The 19,324-nt window shown below is 33.4% G+C and overlaps 1 pseudogene; it reads left to right on the forward strand.

Moving 5' to 3' along the window:
- Positions 1–12,650: 12,650 nt before the first annotated feature.
- Positions 12,651–12,772, forward strand: LOC111742818 (annotated as a pseudogene).
- Positions 12,773–19,324: the final 6,552 nt, after the last annotated feature.

The following is a 19,324-nucleotide window of genomic DNA, read 5'->3' on the forward strand; positions in this document are numbered from 1 at the left end:
TTGGATGGAAGACCACCTAGGAACACCAGGTGCTGTAGGTGATTTAAAAAAAAAAAAAAATCTTTGTATAATGGATATATATGTAGCCAGTGTGGAAACAGTATATAATTAGAAATGGTCAAAGGTGAGATTGTGAAGAAAACCTTATGATTTTCACTTTAAATTCTATTTTGTCTTATGTTAAAATTGTTACTCTAACATTTTTAATTCCCATATTTCTGATATACATTTTCATTCTTTGATTTTCATACTTTCTGTTTACTTTCATTTTTCTTACAAATGTATATTGTAGAACGTTCTTAAACAAATCTGAGACTCTCTACCTTTTGATTTATAGTTAGTTTATTCTTATCCATTTATTAACTCTAATTACTCTTATATTTGTGATCTTATTTTGTGAGTGTATATGTGTATGAGAGAGAGAGAGAGAGAGAGAGAGACTTTGAGCATCTTGAGTCCCATGGCTAGCTAGTAAATACCAGCTGAAGTTTATGACTACAGTGGAGGAGGAGATATCTTTCTCAGGCTACACTAATGGCAGCTCCTGCATTGGACACACTCAGGGCAATGTGGGAAAGACAACAGACTACAACTAGAATGCTCTCCAACTTAGTATACTTTAACTGGTTATTTCATTCTTTTCTGGAGACTTATTTCCTTTTTTATCTTTCTCAAATAGGTTTTAAGTGTTCCTCATGAATGCCTTAGGAGCAACGATTCTCTACCCTTACTGTACCTTATAACTATCAAGGGAATAGTTAAGATATAACAATGCTGTAATATCACCTTAAGGGACCCTGATTTAATTGGTGTAGAAGGGGATCTGGGAATTGATGTGGGGGTGGGGGGGCGTGTTTGTTTTTCGTTTGTTTGTTTCTTTGTTTTAAGTTCCACCATCCCTGGAGATTCTAATGTGCAGTCAGGGTGCAGAATCACTGCATGACAAATATCACCTTTCACAACTAATAATTTTTACCTAACACAAGGAACAAAAGCCTAATCCTGAATGTGCGCTCTTCCTGGAGTGGTTTGAAAACTTCCTACATGTGGACAGTTGTTTGTGGGACTAAGAGCTCTGTGAGTTCTGGACCTGGCTAACAAGCCCCAGAGAACATTTCTGACTATAATGGAGAGGGCACTACCCTGCTCAAACCATTCTGCTAGGGACTTCTGGATTGTCCTCAACCAAGGTAATAAGGGGGAAAAGGGTATAGCATAAAGTACAAGGAAAACTTTCTATCTGAGCTCGTATTCCACATTGTCTTTCTCTGGTCTTCTCCTACTCTAGGCTTCTTTTTTCTCCCAACCCAGGGGCTTAACCTCCTTCTTCCAAGGGTCCTTCATAGTATTTTGCTGTTTTCTTAGGCGTCCAGTGAGGGTTTAAGTTCTGTCAGCCTCACTTATACTCTCTCTGGTGTCGAATGCTTAAAGCCAGCATTTTCTCTTAGTTCTTTCTTCTGTTCCACAACACCTTTGGCCACCTGCTATTGTAGGTTTATATGTCTAAATGTCTTCTAGACTAGACTGTAATCTTCTTGAGGTCAGAACCTTTATCTCTGGTAATTATTGTTTATTTTATGCCCAGAGTAGTGTTTGGCTTATTACCTAAAATTACCTTTTATTTTTCTCATTTCTATTACCTTATAATATCGAGGCTCTTCATCTTAAATAGCTTTGATTTTACAAGTTTCAATAAAAATATTTAAAGAATGATTAAGAAATAATACATATTAATTCAAAGGATATGTAGAATTTTCGTTTAATAGGAAGTGTAGCTATAATTTCATAATGGCATTTAAGTAGTTAAAAAGAGCTTGTAAATATCAACCTATTAGCATGCTGTGTTTATTACTTTATTGCTATGTGATTTACACAAATAAATCTGATGTATTTATTATGAAAAATCATGTTTTATAAAATACATAGACCTCTAAGATATTTTAGTTTCCTGGCTTATTACTACATACTGCTTTTATAATACTTAAAGTTCTGGCAGCAAAGAGAGCCTTGTAGAAAGAGAAAAATAGTTGAGAGTTTTTATTACACCTTGGGATACAGAAAGGGAAGGACAAAGCCAAGCTTTGGAGGAAATAAACCAAGTGCGGGGCATACCAGAAGACTCAGGAAACAGGATCTAATGCCTTCTTTTAGTCTCAGAGAGTGAAGGGGGAAGGTCTTAGTGCATTGTAAACAAACCATCTTACAATAGGCTTTCGAGCAGGCCTGGAGTCAATTATATGCCTGAAGATGCAGAGGTTATCCTTGTGGAAAAATTGGCCTAAGAGAAGAGTCTACTTCTGTTAGGAAAAAGGGGAAAGAAGAAAAAACCTAATTGGATTTTATGGTAATTTAGTGAAAAAAACAAACCAAAGCAGGGAGGAGGGCGGAGAGAGAGAGTCAGGGAGAGAGAAAATAAGAGAGAAAGTGAGAGAGAAAATGAGAGGGAAAATGAGAGGGAAAATGAGAGAGAAAATGAGAGACACAGAAAGTCAGTCTCAGAAGTTCCTGTTATAACTAAATGGTCTGTTAAGAGAGTTTATGTTTTTCCCTTTCAGAAAATGTCACAATTTAAATGGAATTTGATCAATTTCTAAAGCTTATTTACTTTCCTTTGAGTATGGCCACCATACTTACCAAGGGTAGTTGGCTCAATATTATTTTTTCCTTTATGCTTGTCAATTTATTTGTTAAATATCAGGAAAAAGTATAATATAAAATCGTTTTAATTTATAACATCAATATGAAATATTATTCTCCATCTTCCTTTAGAAAGAGTATAAAAGGCAAACTTCACATATCTATAATAGTATATGCATCACTGTTGTATTAGTTTGAAGCATTAAATATACATTTAAAACTGAAGATCTTTAAAGTAAATAAATTTTATGCAAATTTTTAATTCATTAAATTAAAATAGCCAATAGAACATTGGAGTTAAAAGTTTGTTCGTGTTCTATAGTTGAAGTAATTTTAGCTTTACAGATAATTTTAAGACATTCAGAAATAAAACAATAGGGTATATCTAATTGGCTGGTAAACTAAGCTAAAGGATTTAAAGACTATATATGTCAATTTAAACAGGAACTCAAAGATATAAATTATCATAGCCAATGTCCTGCTTTCAATTAATGAATGAAAAACACTGTAGAAAATCTACAGGCTCTTATTATAGAGAATGCCATGAAATAGCAATTGTTCCGTAATTTATTATTAAACAATAAAACATTGTCTTTCCATTCATATAAAATTTGAATATTTTAAACAAAGCAGAAGCCACCCATCTCTTGAACTATTGCAGCTGTTTTCTCCAGAATAAGGAGTCTATTGTTTTATAAACCAGATATGTCTGGAGCTATCTACATGGCTGAAAAGAACCAGATAGTGAATGGTTCATCTATAATTCCAGCAAGTCAGTTTATTGATGATTCAGTAGTCCCTCAATTCCTTGAACTGAAAAATGGTATTTTTTCTCAGTTGATAGATGTGTCTGCTTCCAGTCTCAGAATTTGCCTAAAGCTCTTAAAAGATAAGTGCACATACTTTATCAGTCAGGAAAAGCATGTTTGAAGTTTCGGACCATTGGTTCTTTGATGGAAACAACTTCCTTAATTTCTGTTTTAGATTAGTTGCCTAAAAAATGATGCGATAGAGTTTGTATAAATTATATGATAGCTTTTTTCTAGCTCTAAAAATCTACAGCACTACCAAAAGATCTCATCCCACAAATACAGTCACTGAAATTATTTATGTTGATTAAAAATTGTTTCTCTATATATATTTCTTTCAAATTGAGATGCCTCATGAATACACTCAGCACTAAAATTAGGATGCAAGTAGAGTGTTTATAGTTGTCAATTTTCAGTCAAAATCAAGAGTAAAATCAAAAGTTGTCTGAAAAGGTAAAGTGATCCTAAATCCTAAGATGTCTATACTGATCGTAGTCACTATGCTTAGTAATTAAAAGCTTTATTATAGATATTAAATTAAATCCACAACTTCATCAACACAACTACTGTGTTTTTGTTGAGATAACTATGAATTATTAACAAATAATTCCATGGATGGTAATCATTGATCACTTTCTCCATTTATTTGAATGTCGTTGCTCCGGGTGTTTTCAGGACTCCTAGCAGGAGTGGCCCAGATTTAAAAAGTTGCTAGCACAGGCCTGCTATGTGCTCTGTAAATCAGCTCTTCACAATTGGACCATACTGTGTGCTTACTATACCTATTCCCAATAATTTATGCACATGAAATATAGTACAACCAAAATATTCATCTAGATTTGAATGAAAGTTAAGCTAACCTTTTGGTATAGAGATCTGAAAAAGAGTCTATTTTTATTCCTGTTCTGGCTTACCATATTTTCCAGTTTTGAGTAGGATCCAACTACAATAATCTGCATAAATAGCATGCTAACCCAAAGAAAACAATTATCCAGTGCCTTAAATCTCACAAAAAGAATTTTGGCTTGCAAAGTTTTGCAAATCTCATTGATATACAAGGACCTTGGACTATATATTGGGGAAAGACTGGGGTTCATCAATCATTGCAAAAAAATGAAGAGAGAATTAAAGCACTAGAAATACTCATTGCAAAAATGGTAGAAGCTATGAAGTGCTTCTAAGTTTTAAAATAATTCCTCTCTTTGGGGGATACCTTGTGAAATCAATTTGTAAGTAAACATTGCTTGTTTTATCACATCTGTTCAAGCACAGTTCCATTCTTTTCCTAGAAAATTTACTATTGTTGCTTACCTTTATATACCTTTAAATGCTCTTTTGACATAGATTCCATACTACTCTTTAAGCCATACCTTAAATCTTTTTTAGTGTCTTCTCATATTTTATGTGAAGAATGTTTTGCCTTATTAAAGATCAATAACAAGACAGAGAACAGTAAGAATACCTGTTAGAATATCAATTTGAGTTAAAAAAAATGAGTTGCATAAAACTACATTTATTATCATTTTAGAAAGCTAAAAAACATACAAAAGCTAAATACTATATTCCTTTGGAATATATACATATATGATAAAATTTTAAAGAACTACCATAAGAGAATGATAAGACTGAAGCCTGTGACCACGGTTCCCTGGCTGGGCTGGCGAAGGGCAAGGACTGTGGGAGGCTGAGAAATGGGTAGGGAGGAGCCCAGAGGTAACTGCAGTTATTGGAATATACTAGTGAATTGGGTGTTGTAGCCAAGGATATTGTATTTTCTATAGTTATACTTCAAACCTTTTAATTTGCTACCTTAGCTGAGGTTCCCCCTGGAAAAATAAAGCCTGACATGAGGGCTGGCATATAGGTACTTTATCTTTTGGGAAAGAATTCCAGGGAACAGGGTTGGGGCTTTTGGAGAGGGGAACAGAAAAGAGAAAGCCCATAGAGTTATTGAAGATATCTGGGGCTCAAATCTGTGAGGACCTTCTGTAGAATCAAAAGAATAAACCTCAGAACCACAGAGAAGTACTTTCATTGCTAAGTCCCATCTCCCTTGGTCAAAGGATGCTCCATTGGGCATTAACTCTTCACTTCCAAATCAGTCAGGAATGAGTGCCAGCTCCCAGGACTCCCAAGTAGAGGCTTTAGGGAAGCCATATCCCCTAGATGAGAGATTGCTACTCAGAGGAGGCAACATGGTTATGGCAGGAATGGCTGGTGGAAAAAAAGGGAGGAACCTAGAGGAGACCAGTGTTACACAATATACTAATCTGCACATCACATACATTGTTATATATGTATAAATCATATTTTAAAAGATAATGAAAAAATTACATGTACTTTGTTCTTTTCTCTAGATAAAATAATTTTATTGGGACTCAATACTTAACAGATGCCATAGTATCTCCAATATGTCCTAAAGGCCTCTGTTATTGGCCCTGATGACTTCTCTAACCTCATTTTCTAACACTTTCCCTCTCCTTTATAGAAATCCTCAGACATCACCGATTGATGTTTCTGGAACTCACCAATGCCTAGAATTCACTTCGGAGTCTTCTCTGTTTCCTCTGTTCAAGCACTCTCTCCATGGCTTGAATCTCACTCACAGAGTTCTCTGCTCATCTATCGGTTTATCTGTGAAGTCTTTCTTTACCACTTTACCTTCAAGCAAATACTCCCCCACTCACTTATGTGTCCGTTCTATACTCCTTTGCTGCTTTCCTTTCTGTGGCATTTATCACTACTTGACATTATATTATAAAATTACTTTTGCTGTCATTAGAGTGACAGTTCCATGAGTGACAGGGATACTCCCTATTTGGTTCACATCTGTACCCCAAGAGCCTAGAATACTTCCTAACAATTAATAGGCACTCAATGAACATTTATGAAAAGCCCTCAAGTTTTTCATGATTAAAAAAAATCATACCCTAGCTAGTTCTCTTTTTAAATTTCAAATTTATTTAGACTGAGGGAGTTCCCTCATTTAGTTTTATAAAGTTTTCAATTTCTATCTGAATTACATTTGAGTGAATCAAACAAAATCTAACAAAATCTCACTTGTACTCTTTTTCAGGAACTCAATCCTAGAAGTACTACTTGGAATATATGACTTCTTTATAAATAACTATTACTTTTATAGAAACTAAGATGACATTTAAGTTTTAATGAAACCTGAAATTGGGCAAATTCACATGGCTTCAGGCCTAGCTGAGTGTTTTGCATAACAATTGCCAGCAGTGTATAAAGTGCCCATTCACTAGTACTTCCAGACAATGCTCGGCTGCCCCAGAAGGCTATCTGGGCAAGCAGAGTTACAGCTGGTTACAGGATTTCTGAGGTGACACAGTCTATGTGTTTGTGAATCAAAACTATGGGCAGGACAAATCTGCTTCACAGTTTAAATAAATTTTATATAATACTAACATTTATACCTATTACTTAACTTAGATCTAGATTATTGTTAAATATTTTAGTTTCTATTAAGCAGCTTGGGTACTATTTGGACTTTCTTTTCCCTGATATAGAGTACATTTCCAACCAACTCGATATGCTTTCCACATAGAAAATGGTTTATATTAGCAGATAGTTGGTATGAAATCCACATGATCTTGCTCATGGGACAATGTAAATAATAATGATGATTTTTATACCAGGAAGTTATAACTCTGAAAGCACAGAACTAGTGAAGCTTTAGTGTTGGCACCTAGGATGCCAATCAGGTTCCCTATGGACTGAGTTAATGTCCATTAAGTCTCATCTTTGACCTGGACTACACATCATGGTTCTCTAAGGAAAAAGGGCATTTAGATTCAAGGATGGCAAAACTTCTTCGAACGGAAGCAATACTTACACTTCATTAATTCATGCGATCTTATACATTAGGACCTCATAAATATCTGTTGATAGAGTTAATTAAATTCCCAGTATCAATGATCAATTAGTTACTAAAAGAAAAGCAAGTGCCCACATTTAGTTTTTGTCATTCAAAATAGTTTGTTTGAAAATATCTTTCCTCTTTTTTAAAAAAGAATTTACTGATAATTGTACAAGGGTCTTTCTTTTCCCCATAGTTTTAGACCAAACCAAATTATTTTTTTCTTTGAGGCACTACATAACTACATATGCATGTGTGTGTGTATCATAAGCGTGTGGGCACACATTTGTGTGTATATGCAATGCAATAGTAAATTTAGCAAAATGATATCAAAACATTAAGAGCCTGGATCCTCCAGAGTAATTGGAAGTTAATTTCCCTACCACTATCATACATATAATGGACATTTTTTGTTTTTGTATTTGTTCTTTTTATATCTGGAGATTTAATGAATCAATACATGACTAATACTCAGCAGAGTGCCTATTTAAAATGGCACTTACTTTCTCAAGAAAACTAGCTGATAATAAGAATGTCTGCATCTACCTAAATAAGTGAGAAAAAAAACGCTGTAGTTTAAGATGTAATGCATCATTGCATCAAAGATTATAAAATAGAACTTCAAAATACAGTAAAATTTTAAATTTTAAGCACTTTTAGCTTGTGTGGCAGTAAAGAGTTGTGTTTTATAGATACACAATCCTCATTTCCTTTGCTATTTCATGTCAAGTATTTTGACTGCACCATCCTCAAATATCAATTTGAAAAAACATGTCTGTCAACAGCTCATTTTCCCATTAATTTAAGCTACTAAACTATAAATTTGTTGCAAATTATAGATGGCCTCAAAGATTGTGTTCATTGTATAGGAAATATGCTGGATGCTTTCTAAATGTGTAGCAAAATAAGAAGCTTTTTTTTCTAAGGCAAGACATTATTTCCTTTTCAATGAAAATTAGGAAAATATTTAGATTATCATTGAAATGCTCTTCATCAGTCTTTTAGAAAATAATATGCTTTCTAATAAAAAAAAAAAAAATTGAGAAAAGATCTCCATGAAAGAGCAAAATGTTCTTAAGGAACCCTCAACCTCTAAGAAGCACCTTTCCAAGATAAAGTCAAATACACAGACAATAATAGTTTTGAAAACTATATTTCTGTAGTGATGGCAATGATTTAAAAATTTACTTTATTGACTCATTTAACAAATTCGTTAAAAAAAGTCAAAACAATACAAAGGCAAATCTCAATTTGTATATAAAAATGTATACCAATGTAATTGTATAGTAAACCAAGATAACAACCAGGGTAACATCTATTAATCACATTTTATCAGCTTTCAGAATATTTACTACTATGATTTAAAAGTTTTTGCAAAATTGAAGTTTTAAAAAATATATTGCCTTCAGAAACTTGTTCTGTAGACTTGGGCTAATCTTTAATGTTGTACATTATAATAAATAGTATGAATAGTACGAAGTATTATATTTAAATATTTAAAGCTACCTTTTTTTTTTGATTGAAAGCCTCATTTAATAAACTAAGAAAATATTTGTACCAGTTGTGATGATTAGGGTGTGCATTTTTTATATTTTTGTAGAGGTATAATTACGCAAAGTAAAATGTAAAAATCTTAAGTGATAAGTTTTTAAAAATGTATGTACCATGACATTCAAGAACTAATTTGTTAAAGCTACTTTTTAATGAAATCCTTAAGATGATAAATTTTGAAAATGTGTTAAAGACAAGTCTGCATAAAGTTTTATGTATTCTGTGTGATCGATAGATAGGAAGGGGAATTGGCCTTGTGTATCTTAAAGTACATTGAAGGTACATTACCAAAAATGAGCTCTACAGAAACATGTTCAGAAGTGAATTTATGACTCAGAAAAGAGACCGCAGAACTTGAGGCCAGTAGACAAGCTTCCGTTCTCATTTGTTGCAGTATTGAATAAGTCTTTAAACATCTCTAAACTTCAGATTCCTCATCTATGAACTGAAAATTTTAGACAAAATTATATTAAAACCTTATTAGCAAGGACCTTCTAGATTCTACCCTGAAAAAGAACAAAGTGTTGCTTAGTTATTCTTCCCTCATTAAACCCAAATTATTGGACCCTAATGATATCCCATATTCTTAAAATGATTTTTACATACTGTTAATTATTGTATTATTATCATTTTTAATGACCTTAGATAATTTTACATGTAAAAATTTTAGCAAACATAATTTTTTTGTTTGAAGTGTGTGTGTGTTTGTGTGTATGTATGTATGTATGTATATATGTATGTATGTATGTATATGTGTTGGTGCTTAAAATATAGCTTGCATAATTATAATTCATGTGTATCATCTAGATTTTATGTTCTGCTTTTTATTTTTAACATTATTTTATAAACCTATGTCAAGGTATGAGGATGAAACTAGATTATATACATGAAAACAGTTTGAGAACTCAAGATGTCTTTCAGAGTTTAGATATTTTTGTCCATTTGAATGCAAGCACTTCAAATCTGAGAATTCTTGTTATTTATCTTATTATCTACATAGTCAGCTGACAGCTAACATTCTGACACTAATAGAAATAATAAAAAATTATAGCTAATATTTATTCAGCTCTTAGATGGTAAGCTAATAACTTTATATATGCCTTTTAACAATTATAAGTAACTTTTAATAAAAAATACTATCATCTAATTGTTTAAATGAGAAAAATGGGGCTCAGAAAATTTAAGTAATTTTCTCAGCTTAGTCAGTTTGTATGAGAGGTCACCAGTTTTATAATCCAAACAGCAAGCTCTTAACAACCTTACTATACTTTAGTTCCTTTTTTCTTATGTCTGTATATTAAATGACCTTTTATCCTATTGACAGTCCATAATGTTTTTAGCTAAGACACCTTAGTGTCACTGGCTATAAAATTTTTCTCTGGGAAGTGACCATTGAGAACAAGCCTTTGTCCAATAGAGAAGGCCCAGGAAAGTTGGCCCTGACAAGGGAACAGCATGAAAAAAAAAAAAGGAGGGGACTTGAAAACACACCTCTCCTTTAGTATTCGTGAAATGTAAGGGAATAGTAGAAAATAGACCAGAAGCTGTAGATGGGAAATAGAATAAAGAAGGCCTGTATACACTAAGGAACATAAACTTTTTTTTTTGAAACTAGAAAAAGTAAAGCTAGAATAATACCATTAAATATTTCTGTATCCCCTTTGTTGATGCTATGAAAAGAGCATAGATGTTGAGACAAGTCCCTTGTCCTCTAACTAGCTGGACACTTACCAGAAAATGTCTTCTCCTCGATAAACGTCTTCTCCTCGATAAACATTAGTTTCTCTCTCTCTCTCTCTCTCTCTTCTACTAGATAATCTTTAAGAATGCTTCTCGTCCAAAAAATTATGAATTCAGTTTTATCAGGGCTTTACATATAAAATCTATACATATAGGACCTTAAACCTTGCTTGAGGTAGATATGAAAAAATTTATTTTCTTTCATCACTGGCTATAAAAAATAATTTTATCAGAAATAAATAGAATAAAAGATACAAGTTCTATGTTTTTATAAAAGAATTAATGCCTTTATAAAATGTTTGAGATTGAAAACTGTCACAGAGAGAGGGAGGCCGTGTCTAATAGCAAATCAGCGTTTGAATCATTCATGACAGACCACCATTTGGTACCCAAATTTGCAGGTACCCAAATTTCCTTTTTCAGTTAATACTACACCAATGACTTTTTTAGGGAATTTATTTCTACTAAGCTCTCATGAGACTGAGTTTTAAATCAGAAAGCCAAACATTACTTTTCTTATCTGCAATGAAGGAAATATATATTTCTAATGACTGGAATAATTTATCAGATATAGTATTTCTATCCCTTTGACATCATTATCTTCTCACTATTTACATAGCAAAAAAAAGTGGTCACCAAAAGATAGTAAAACCAATTCCTATCTTTCAAAACCTTAGATGGCTTATAAATTCCACTTTAAAATATCTTTCCTGATATCTACTTAGTTACATCTCCTGGTTATATGTTTCACAGCACCCTGTAATTTTTTCTATAGAACTTATAAGGATAATTAAGTAATAATTATATTTTAATGACTACCTTCTTCACAGTGAACAAGGCTTGTGACTGCCTTGCTCATTTTCATAGCCCTAATGCTATGTCAATCAGAAAACTGAGTAGAAACTTTGTTATCTGGAAAACATATGTCCACTTTTTTCCACTGTATTCAACTAGTATTCTAACTCTATATTCTATTTAAAAGCCTTCGATGACCACCTAATAGAAATATTTTATTGTTATTTCTACAATTTGTATTAAATGCATTCTACATCAAGCACAATTCTGGGATCAGATAAAGACTTTGTTTTCACAGAGCTTACATTTTTGGAGGATGGACAGAGGAAACAAAAAAAATACTAAATAATATAGTAGTATGCTGTACAAAGATTTAAAATAGAGTAATGTACCAAATAATGCCTGGCTGCTCAGTGAAGATCTGTCTCAGGTGACATATATGGTAAGATCTGAGTGACAAGAAATAATCACCCATACAAGGATCAGGAAGAAAATCTTCCAAGTTAAAGAAAAGCAAGATAAAATGTTTTGAGATAGGATTGGGTTTGTCATATTTAAAGAAGAGCAATGACATAAAAAGACTGTGATGTTGAAGGAAAATTGACAAGAGGAAAGTAGTACAAGATGGGACTGAAGTATTAGATAGGGCAAGATCTTGTAGGGTTGTGCTGGCCAGAGCATAATTATGACTTTAATTTTAATTAAGATGGAAATACATGAAAACTTTAAATAGGAAGGAACAAGGTCCAATTCATGTTTTAAATCAGATTCCTCTTCTCTTCAATAAATAGATTATAGAGGATCAAGAATGAAAAGAAAAAGTAGTTAGGAGATTATTGCAGAACTCTGGGAAGATTATTCCAAGAAGTAGAAGATGAAGTTAGGATTAAGCTAGTGATAGTAAAGTAGACGTGAAGTACACATTCAGGATGTGATTTTTAGTTAAAACAAACAGTGCTAGGTTAGATGTACTCTATTGGAGATACCAAGAATAATCATGAGAAACACTTGAGATTTTAGTGTAAGCAAGAGGCTATATCTATTATCATTCATTGAGATGCAAGACATTTGAAGAAGAGCAGATTTTGGGGTAAGAATTAATAATTGACCATTCTGAGTTTGAAAAATATATGTAGATGTCAAGGAAGACTGCATATACAAGTCAGGACTTCTCAGGAGAAGCAGAGCTTGGAGATGTAGATTTGGGAGTTAGCAGCATGTGGAGGATTTAGGTTTATTTAGTCTATGGCCATGCCACCCTAATAAAGCCTGATCCTGTCTGATCTCGGAAGCTAAGCAGGGTCAGGCCTGGTTAGTACTTGGATGGGAGACCACCTAGGAAGAAGAACAGGTGCTGTAGGCATAAAAAATAAAAAATAAGAGATTGGAAGCTGACAAGTTCCTTGCAATCTGTGAGGTCAACCAAGGGTTGCTTCGCCTAAAAAAAAAACAAAAAAAAACAAAAAAAAACAAAACAAAAACAAAAAAAAAACACACAATAAAATAAAAAATAAACGAATTAGGTTATTTAGGGACTACGGAGAGAGAAGAGGGAAGCTCAAGACTCAGATATGAGCCATTTTAAAATTTAGAGGCTCACCAGGGAAAGAAGAACCAGCAAAGAAGACAGAAAAGCTAGGAAGGTTAAAACAGAAACAAAAACCAAACAAGAGAATGTGGTATCCTAGAACAGAACAAAGGCTTTCGAGAAGGAAACTCAACTTTGAATCTTTTGGTGATGTTGTACAGTGAGTGTCCTTTCAATATTCCCTTCTTCTTTATTTTCATGATTCTTATTCTGTTCTCTCCTGGCTCTCCTATAGACTCCATCACTATTCCTTTACCATCTCTTATAAATGTTTCTACTTCTCCCTGCATTTTAAATGTTGGTGCCATTTAGGATTCTACCTTCAGATATTTTTCTTTTAACTTCTTACATTTTCTCTGAAAGATCCCTTCTTCTTCCATGACTTAATATGCTTTCTATGCAGGTGATCCTTAGATCTCATTTGAGCCAGAGTCAGAAGAGGCTAAATAATACACAAATGAGAATTGAGAGACTTGAATTCTAGTCCTGTCTCTACCAGTTACGAGCTAAGTGTTATAGTGAAAATAAATCTTCCAGGCTTCAGTGTTTTTCACCTATTTCCTATGTGTAAAAAGAGGTGAGAAGATCAATGATTGCCTTGGTCTCTTCTAGTCCACACAGGTCTTTGGAAGAACAAAATAGGGGGAAAAACTGTGCCAATGTAATAATGTAATTTTTTTTCTTTCTCATGTATTCTCCCTCTATATCAGTGTATTCTTTTTTCTTTTCTACTTAGTTGACATATTTTCTCATAAACATACCTTTTGGAAAATATCTCTATTTTAGGGAGCCTTAATTTGACATAAGCCATGGTATACTAGGTGAGTTTAATTATATAAGATTTGCTGATAAAACTTTACTAAACCATTTTGTACTTAGACAGAAACTATTGAGAAAATAAATTTCACTGAGAATAAAAAAGACTCTTGATTAACTGAAATGAAATTATATCTAACAAAAATAATTTGGAGAAATACAAATACCGTATGATTTCACTTATATGTGGAATCTAGAGAACAAAATAAATGAACAAACAAAATGAAAACAGACTCGTAGATACAGAGAACAAACTGGTGATTGCTAGATGGAAAGGAAAGTGGAGGGCTGGGTCAAAAAGGTGAAGGGATTAAGAAGTACAAATTGGTAGTTACAAAACGGTCATGAGGATGTGAAATACAGCATAGGGAATATAGTCAATAGAAATATTGTAACAACTATGGATAGTGTCAGGTGGGTACTAGACTAATGAGAGGGATCACTTTGTAAATTATATAAATGTCTAACCTCTATGTTGTACACCTGAAACTAATATAAAATAATATTTAAAAATAAATAAAATAAAATAAAAACTATATATAGTCTAAGCCCTATATGTTAAGAATTCTGTTATCAGACACTGAAAAAACTTTCAGATTTCAAAAAACCAAAAACTACAGACATGCATCTTATCATTAAGTCAAAAATATAGTTCAGGGCTATCAGAAGTGGACATAGAATGACAATGTCTAATTATTCCCACTTCTGATCCAGGTTTCTCAAACCAACTTGTTCCTAATGCCCACTAAGGAATCTTAAGTTCATCACTTGCCCTTTTGCAAATCTCTTTCATTGTCCCCGTAACAGTTAGGCTGCTATTGCTATACTTTGAAACAGTGTTCAGGGAGATTTATTTTCATACTAGCTATAGTTCTTTGATAAACCTGGATTATGCTCTCCTTTGATTTTTCTAAGGCCCAAGGCTGATTCATGAAAGCAAAAGGGTAATTATTCCATGTATGGCAAACTAAAGACACTTATAAGCCCTTTGCCACAAAATTTTCTGAGGCTTGATGTAAATACATCAATCATTCTGCCAGGATCTGAATTTGTATTCTAGTTTGCACTAAGCGCATCGTGACAAGCAAGGTGTTTTATGTTTTAAGACATTATACTCAAAGTTTTTGAACAGGTCTTCTTCCTTTCTTTGGAAGAAGAATTTAAAACATTTAATAATGTGATCTGGCTTCCTAAGTTAGAATAATTTGGGAAAATTAAATAAAAGTATTAGAACTGCTTTTGTAGATTTTAATCATTTTTCTAAAATATAAACCAGAAATATGAATTGGAGTCATTCCTTCAATGAAAACCTTAGATAGAGTTCCATAACTATTACCATTTATTATAACAAAGTTAAACAGTACAATTGTATTACTATTAAATTATTAATATGTTATAATATCTATTTTGATTTATATATTTCATTATGTATGCAACTAAGATTTATCATACACAATTAACATGTGCAATGACAAAACTATTAAGACAGGAGAATATAGTTTGTGACTAAACATGGGATGAAAAGACCTATGTAAGTTTCATTAAAAGTTTATCTCTATGACAAATTCAGAATATGCACAATCATCATATATCCATTTATACACTGGATTATATTTTTAAAGTGCTATGTGGTTAATGTTTCTCCTTACAAAAATTATAATAATAATTTTTAAACGATTAAGTAACAAATGCAGATATAATTTACACATATAATTACTATCTCCCTGTCACATGTGTCACTATTTATGAATTAAGAGGCATGGCTTACACCTCATTTGTTCATTTATTCCTTAGAATAAATGAGTGATCACATATAATCCTTCTGAGTTGATCCTTGGGGAAATATATATTAGTGTTTATATATGTGAAGATGAATGGCTGGGTGAATGGAAGGGAAGTAGTATACTGGGCTATGAATAATATCAGCCTGAGCTTCTTCTCTTGCAATCAAGGCAAGGTGGATAAGTGGGGGCACAAAATTCCTGGGGGTGCTGTTTTAGTAGTCACTGTGCCTGGAGTTGTTATGTATGGAAAAGTCATCAGACTGAGATAAATGAGTCTGATAAGGACCACATATCTGGGTTGGGTCTACAAAACTCAGAGAATTCAAAGTAGAAAGGCAAAGGCACTCTCTGCAACTGGAGTTATTCGTGTACCTGAGTCTTTAGTATAACATGAATAGTTAACATATTCGTTATAAAATATTCATGTAATATATAATATATTCATGTAATAGTTAACATATCAAGGGCATCAATGAGTCCAGTAAAATCACTGTTTTCCAGCCTGTCAGGATGTCAGTCAGATCTCTGACTGGAGTATGAGCTCTACAAGGATCCGAGTCTCCCTTTTTTCCTATACTTGCCCCTCTGTGGGCCACTCAAACCATGACCTGGGCCTCTGTGGGTGAGGGCCTCAACAAAAGTCTGTGCCACCCACTTTCCCCTGTCTATGCCCAGGCTATTCCTCCACACAGTTCTGCGTAGACTTTTGCCCGTACCTATGGGGCGCTTAACTGCTGCAGCTCTGGCTTCGTGCTCTGAAGGCCAATGAGAGGGCACCTAGATGGCTAATTACATTTCCTTGTGGGCTTCAAAGTTAGGCAGTCTATAGTCAAGTCCCTGATATGCTACTAATTGGTTAGGGAATTTTGAAGTAAGTCAACATGACATCTTTAAGATTCAGTTAACTCATCTTTAAAATGTAGAATTAATAATATCTATTTCATAGATACTAGATAAAAGGCTATAAACAATGCCCGCACTGAACAAGAAATGAAGAAATAATAGATATCTTTTTTTTCTTTTCATCCCTCAACATAAACCATTGTTTTCTCAACATTCAGTTGAATATGGTTTTTACATAGTCACTGGGTGGTTGCACATTCATATCTAGATTGAGAACCCAAAAACTATGCCAAGATGAACCTGGGGTAGCAATGAAGACCACTTTCTTGGAAACCCATCTTTCCATCTCCGTCTCCTTCCCAGTTTTCATTTTGTTATTCTCTGTACTTCCTTCTGAGCCTCCCATGATCCTCACTTCTACCACTTTAAACCTCTGATGATCCTCATATGACTCTTCACCCTACTCTTTTCTTGCTTTAATCTCTTTTACACCTTGAAACTCCTTCCATTAGTCTCAATTCAAGTGTCTGCTCTGTAAAATCACTGCTGACACTTTAGGGAGACTTGAGGTCTTTCATATGTGCTCCTAGAATTTTTTGTATGTACTTCTCTAAGTACTCTTCATATGAACATTATTTGATTCATTTTGAATTTAAGAAAGGGTTAATCTAATGGCTGCTTTTTAGGTTTTAATTCTCAGGAATATAAACATCTTCTGAGAATAAGGACAAGTCAATAATAATATCACAGAGTTTCAAGTCACAATTAAAAACACATACTTTAAAAGTTAAATGTATTCTCACTTCGGATTGACAAAAAGTATTTTCTGGATTGATGCCAGTTTTCTTGATTCTAAGATGAACTACTTCACATCCAGTCTTATGGACCCTATATTGATTTTGTCTTTGTCTTTCTGAATTTGAACCATATGATTTGCAAGTCTTAGGTTGATGATGGCAATAAACAATGGTAAATAAAATCTTTTGACCACTTGAGAATAGAATTAGATTGAAGAAAGCATTCTTTAACTCTGAGTTGGTTATTTCCAAGGTCTCCTAGTATCTAAGTAGCTAATTTACCACTTAAATTGAAGCTCTGGTATTTGACTTGGCTAACTTTAATATCTATAAGGTAAATACTAGGCAACGTAGTAGGCTCTTTTAGTGTTGTTTGAGACCAGCTGAATAAAATAATGATTACTTTTGAGGGAATTACTCTTTCTATATCTTTATAATTTTTTGGCACGATTTTCCCACCAGTACCTAATCTGATAGCATTTTTAATGACTCTTTCATCAAATATCTCCAAAGCATCCAACATTCCTCCTCTCTCTCTCTCTGTCTTTCTCTCTGTCTCTCTGTCTCTGTCTCTGTCTCTGTCTCTCTCTGTCTCTCTCTCTCTCTCTCTCTCTCTCTCTCACACACACACACACACACACACACACACACAAACTCAAATAGGCTTATAATACATAATTAATCGTATGATTATAATAGCAAGAGAAACCAGCATGATCAGTTTAGAGAACAAACAAAACTGACTCTCGGTAAGTACTACTTGTGGGAGGAAATAGGTGTTGGTAAAAGATTACCTTGCAGATTGGTTACAAGCATTCAGTATCCCATGGGAGTCCATCAGTAATGTTTGTTTAGTGAGCAGTTTTGATGGTAATTTATATATGTTCTCTATTGTAGTTGCCATAAAATGTGTCTAAGAACAAAATGGACTGAGCTAAAAATATGTATATTATGATATTTCAAATTTAAGAATCAGAGATTTATAAAACATGAATCAAATCTTTCTAGACGAGGGATAGATTCATACCTTTGTAGACATCCTGAAATCCTTTCGATAAATGCTCTTCTTTTAAATATCAATTCTCAGTGTACAAACTGAGAGATGTGTCCTCTGGACATCATTCACATCCTTCCAAGAAGGGTACTTACAAAATGAGTTGACTGGGCTCTCAAGTGGCCCAACTTGTTTTCGCTTTAACAGTCTCTTTTGATGTCAATCAATATGTTTATAAGTCCCAAATAAATTGTGAGGCAATCTAGGAGGGAATTAATAGAATTTGTTCAAGAATTCTCCCACATGGTGACCACTATTTGCTAAGAACTAATGTTTATTTTCTGTTTAGCTATATTGAATTTAGTAACGATGTTTATGTCATTGTGGGACTGATTTGTCCTCTTGCATGACTTTCCTAGCAGTGCCCCTACTTGTATACAAGCACTAAAAGGCTATATAATAGATGTGACGTTTCAAGGTGAAGTTTACACGTTTTGACATCTAACAAATGAGAACACAGTTTCAAATTGTCAGTACATCATAATTTAATTGGCTCCTCTTTTCTTTCTCAGTAAGACATAAATAATAGGGTGAGTTACAATTGATGGTGACTTCAATTCAATAAAATATGGTAATAGTTCACACACATTGAATATTTTCATGTCATCCACAGTGCTCATCCATTACTTCTATGAGGAGAAATAAATCATTGACAAAATGTTAATTTTGTGTTAATAAGCCTGGTATCAAAGAGTTTACAATATATCTCAGAAACAAACTTTACATCCAGAAAGCGATAGCATAATAATTAAATAAAACACCAATGATATAAAAGGTATGGCTACACCTCTCCTTGCCAAGTTATTCTTTACCACATTATTTCTCCTTGGAAAACTGAAAAAGACCTATATCTGATAAAAGACCACCTGAAATATTACCAAGTTCTTTTACTAGTAAAGAAAAACTTTTTAGAACAGTAATGGAATCTATATGTTAAAGAAGATGCTTGTGATTTTTTGAGGTCTCAGAATTACTCAAGACAAACTAAAACAGCACCAATTGTACTATGCTATACTAGGCAGAATACACGGTC

Source organism: Pteropus vampyrus, unplaced genomic scaffold (genome assembly GCF_000151845.1).
Source record: "Pteropus vampyrus isolate Shadow unplaced genomic scaffold, Pvam_2.0 Scaffold101, whole genome shotgun sequence".
In the NCBI taxonomy this organism is placed as follows: Eukaryota; Metazoa; Chordata; class Mammalia; order Chiroptera; family Pteropodidae; genus Pteropus; species Pteropus vampyrus.